This window comes from Nicotiana sylvestris, chromosome 8 (assembly GCF_000393655.2).
Source record: "Nicotiana sylvestris chromosome 8, ASM39365v2, whole genome shotgun sequence".
Classification (NCBI taxonomy): domain Eukaryota; kingdom Viridiplantae; phylum Streptophyta; class Magnoliopsida; order Solanales; family Solanaceae; genus Nicotiana; species Nicotiana sylvestris.
The window spans coordinates 87,329,936-87,334,840 of record NC_091064.1 but is presented as its reverse complement, the minus strand read 5'-3'; the positions used below and the strand labels follow the sequence as shown (position 1 = coordinate 87,334,840).

Here is a 4,905-nt window from a genome sequence, read left to right as displayed (position 1 = left end):
TTATTTTATCCAAAAAATAAAAATTACAAAAAAATATTTTAGTTTATGTATCTTTCATAAATTTAACCAAAAAAATACAAAAAATAGTACCTTATTTTTTTAATATGATATTTGAAAATACAAAAAAATAGGTTTGTTTTAACGATTAGTCTTATCTTAATAGTTATTTTACTTAAGTAGGATTAATTGGTGAATGAGGTCGTATTTTTAGTCTTGTTCACGATGAAAGTATAAAATTTGGGCTAAGACAACCATTTTAAGCCTAATTTTCGGACCTAGCCCATAATTCCTAGGCCTATACCCCTTAACCTAAAAAAACCCTACAAAAAGAGACCTAGACCCTAAGAAAAGGAGGAGCCGTTCCCATCATCAAAGGACCAATTCCCAATTTCCATGAAGGAACCTTCTTCATGATTCACGGATTCCATCGCTCCCTCCCCCCTCTTGAATCTCTCGATTCCATTCTTACCAGGAAAGAAAACAACCCCCACTTCCTTTGAATTTTCTCTAGCAAAAGAAAAGAGAAACATAGGCTGGGAAAGAAACGAAAATACAGTGAGGATAGAGATATGAAAATGGAGAAGGAAAATATGTTTTGATGAACACTGCCATAGAGAAGATCTAATAAAATCTTGAAAATCATTTCTAGAGTTTTGACTCAGTCCTTGATTTCCTTTCTTCAATTTCAAAAAAAAACCCTTAGTGTCACACCATAGCCTGAGCACCCTTTCTATTTTAGCATCTGGCTGGCCTGGAACCAGTCGGAGAAAAGTCCATCAACGAAAAGCTCACCTCCTGTCCGGCGAGTTCGATTTTGGAAAAAATGGAGGAATTCTTTTTTGATTTTTTGGTTTTAGTTTCTCGTATAAAAATTATCGAAAGAAAATTTTGTTCATTCTCACTACAAAACTGGAGTTTGGTTGAAGTTTCTGCCGGATTTTCGAGGTCGTAGTTGGGTATGGTTCGTCGGTCTTCTTGTTTTGATCTGGTTCCTTCGCAGCAATGAGGTTTGGTTTCTTCCACTATATTCTCAAATCATATTCTTAAGCATATGAATAAACAACTGTGATTTGGTTAATATGTGGAAAGTGGATTGAACTTCTTTTATTTGCTATATGAATTTGATTATTCAGTTCATTTAATGATTAACTTTTGAAAATGTTTTAAATTTGTTGAAATTGAAATCATTGTATTTTTATTTTGCCACAAGCAAATATGTACTGCTTGTTTAGTTTGGTGAATGTTTTGTTAGTTTACGTTAATCATTGGTTTATTAGTTTTGGCCTTTTGGGGCAATGAATTTGTTTCGAACACGTCAATCTCACACCCTTTTGACCAAACAAAGAATCACCCCACTCTTAAAGTTTTATGTAGAGTTGTTTATTTCTGTCTGTATCTGTTTGAAATCTTCTTAGATGAAGCCCGTAAGGGAATAACCTACGATCCTCATAGTTTGTTCTAGGCTCATAATAAGATCTCCACAACTATGGGTACGGTTCCCGTGGTGTAGTTGTGACGCTTAATTTCAACTTAGTTTTAAAAAATGAATATCCGTAGTTAACTTAGTTGAATGCTCTTTAATAAAATTGAGTTGTGTCATCCAATCACCTAGTCTATGGCCCTCACATAGATATTTTAATTAGTGTAGAAAATACCTTGAATTTTCGTAGTTTGCTTTAGGCACGTTAATTAAATAATTGTCATAGCTACATGTATGATTCCCGTGACGTAGTTGTGGTGCTTAATTTCTAAAATCTGGGGGTACATTTATGTGACCCGGCCACAATTTAAATTTGTTAATAGAATAGACATGTTGAGGATCGTGGGTACGGTTCCCGTAACATGATTCGTAACGTGTAATCAAATAATTATTAGTATAATAATTGGATTATTAAAAGCGGTTTAAAAGGAATAGAAATGCACATAGGTTTCAAATATGTTTTAAAATCAACTAAATGAGCCATTATTAACAGTTGAGCGACCGTGATAAAACCATGGAACCCGAAAATGCCTAACCCCTTCTCCCGGGTTAACAAAATTCCTTACCCGGATTTCTGTGTTCGCGGACTGTAAAACAGAATCAATCTTTTCCTCGATTCGGGATTTAAACCGATGACTTGGGACACCATAAATTATCCCAAGTGGCAACTCTGAATTTTAAATAAATAATCTCGTTTCGATTGTCACTTACATTGGAAAAAACTTCCTTATACTCCCCTCCGCGGGGTAGTGAAAAAGGAGGTGTGACAGCTCTGGCGACTTTGTTGGGGAAAAATAAACCCAGAATCTCTGGTTTAGGGTTCAAGAATTCGAGTTTAGAATAATTGTTATATTTGGCTTTATTTATTATCTCGTTTTATTACATGTTTGGGCCTAATGTGCTAAATGACGCTTTTTACCGCTTTGATATTATCTGAACTGTATATAAACTACTACGAAACCCTTTTTTTCTCATCTTCGGGGATGTGCACGCTGGCGTGACTCCTTTTCTATTAGTGTCATACCTTAAATTAGGAAGAGGCTCAGACAAGTTACAAAGCCGGATGGCCTTTTGGTTCCCGGTACGTAGCACCCCTCTCGACTCGAGTTGTTCGCTCGGGTACACAAGTCTAGAACAACATACCTAGGTTTTGAACATAGAATAGCTCAGCCTCATACCGGATCCTTAGTAGGAATGTTTTTTTGCATCACATGCATCTGACTTTGGGGACTCAACACAGGGGTTGGGTCCGTCTAGGACAGGTGTACCCAAAACATAACAGACCATTTTGATGCATCCTTTGTTCTACATGTTGCATCTCTTCAAGGGTAAATGTGTCATTTGGCGGACCAATGAGGTTTGAGGGTAAATGAGAAAAAAGAGGTTGAAGTATAAAAATAAAGCAAGTAGGGTCCAATTATGTTTTTCTTTCACATTTTTTTAAGAAAAGACCAAAAAAATGAAAATGGAAAAATCCAAAAAGATTTTGCACTTTCCCATTATTTTGTTCAAAACAAATCAGAAAAAAAGAGGAAAAAGAAAATCCAAAAAGGGTTTACATGTTTTATCATTTTTCAAAAAACAAAAGACAAAAAAATATGTTTTCTCTAAATTAGTCTTGTTATTTATTCTCGCCCGTATCCAATCTGCTTGAACTACGCATACCTAATTCTCGTGGCAGCCCACATAGGGTACGGTCTTCCTAGTGAATCTTAGTTTCTTGGCTTCGTGGGGTCTTAGTCAAATCTTGCCTTTTTAGCTACTTTTAGCCACATGGGTTAATTTTAGAAAAAAAAGTCACAACTATGTCTTGCATGTGTCTAGTGGAGAATGTTATTGTCTCATATAGTGTTAGTTTTAGTTTTCTCATACAGGTGTGAGTCTATTTACCAGATTTTGAGCATGATTGACACCTCGGGACCATCCAGGCAGGATTGCTCATTCAGGAGTTGCTGAAGGAAATTTATTTTATTTTTATGTTTTGAGTCTGTTTTTTCATTTTATGTCGTCTTTTACCTTTTAGTTTTGTATAGTAATGTCTAGTTTTTTTTATTGTACTTTCTATTTTGAATTTGAAAAATGTATTATAAATCAAAAATCTAAATAAAAAAAGAAATTTTGCGTTGTTATATTTCTGTTAGATGTTTTCTTTAGAATACTAACTCTAAAAGTTCAAAAAAATCTTTTGTGGTTTTCCTTCAGAAATTAATATCTAGAACTTAAAATAAAAATTATTTTTATTTTTTCTTTAGTATATTAGGACTAAAAATTCAAAAAAAAAAGATTATTTTCTTTTAGTACCGCTTTAAAAGTGTTCTTTAAGATATTAATTCCAAAAATTCAAAAATATTTTCTTTTGAGGTTCTTCTTTGGGAAATTAATGAAAAAAGAATAGAAAAAAAATTCTTTTTATTTTACTAGAACTTTAGGACATTGTACATAGAAGGAAAAAACAACATACTTTATCTTTGGTTTATCTTCAGAGTTTCTCCCTAGGTAATCAAAACTGAAATCCAAAAGCGTTTTTTATCTTTTTTATTTCTTTGGTCAAAATCGTTCTTTCAGGATGTCAAACGAAAATTCAAAATATTTTTCTTTGCTTCATCCTTTATATTTCCTTCCTAAAAAAAGAAAAAAAAAGAATCAAAAAATATTTTTCTCTTATAGGGTTTTTTCCCTTAATAATTTCCTATAGAGTGTATTTCAAAAAGAAAAAAAGAAGCAAAAAAAAAAATATACGCTCGCTAAGCTTGAGTTTGGAATAGGTTATAGAACATTAAGTTTAGAAAATTCAAAAAAAAAAAGATTTGCTTCTTTTATTTCTCTTTTCTCATCAGAGTAGTCATTAAGATAAAAAAGAAAAAAAAAGAATGTCAGTTTGTTTACTTTATTCCCGTTCATCCCAAACTACGCAAAGATCTTATTCATGCGGTATCATGATACGTAGACAACCTACATAGGTTTCGATCGAAATTTTTTATTTTTATGAAAAAACAAAAGGAAAAAAAAAGAAAAAAAAAGATGAAGTGATGGGATGTGAGAAATGAGAGGAAAGAAGAAAGTGATAGTTAGCAAAAAAAAAAGAGGAAGGAAAATGAGCAAGAAAGTGCTAGAAAAGCAAAAAAAAAAAGGATTGAGATGAACAAATTGGGATGATGCAAACTGACCTTCGTACCCTCGAAGTCATTTTTGAATCGATAACTGTGGCTAGGTGCATTGCACATAAAGTGAGATTATCATATGTTAAATGCCCTAACGCTAACGTGATGACTTCATTTTATTCCTTTTGTTATCTTCATTATAGCAGAAAGGTGGTTAGTTTGTGGTTCTTAATGTGGTAAGTCTTCTCTACAACATAATATTGAAAGGCAATGGCAGATGACAATAGAACTGAGTTGGTTGATATGGGTGCCCAAAAGCAATTG

General features: G+C 33.1%; 1 long non-coding RNA gene across 2 annotated transcripts; it reads left to right on the top strand.

Moving 5' to 3' along the window:
• Nucleotides 1-354: 354 nt before the first annotated feature.
• Nucleotides 355-3,609, top strand: LOC138876530 (uncharacterized). 2 transcript variants are annotated; one of them, XR_011401849.1, is made up of 2 exons: nucleotides 355-1,007; nucleotides 3,355-3,609. It is a non-coding gene; the product is annotated as an uncharacterized lncRNA (long non-coding RNA). The 2 variants fall into 2 exon arrangements; XR_011401850.1 differs by having other exon boundaries at nucleotides 3,342-3,609.
• Nucleotides 3,610-4,905: the final 1,296 nt, after the last annotated feature.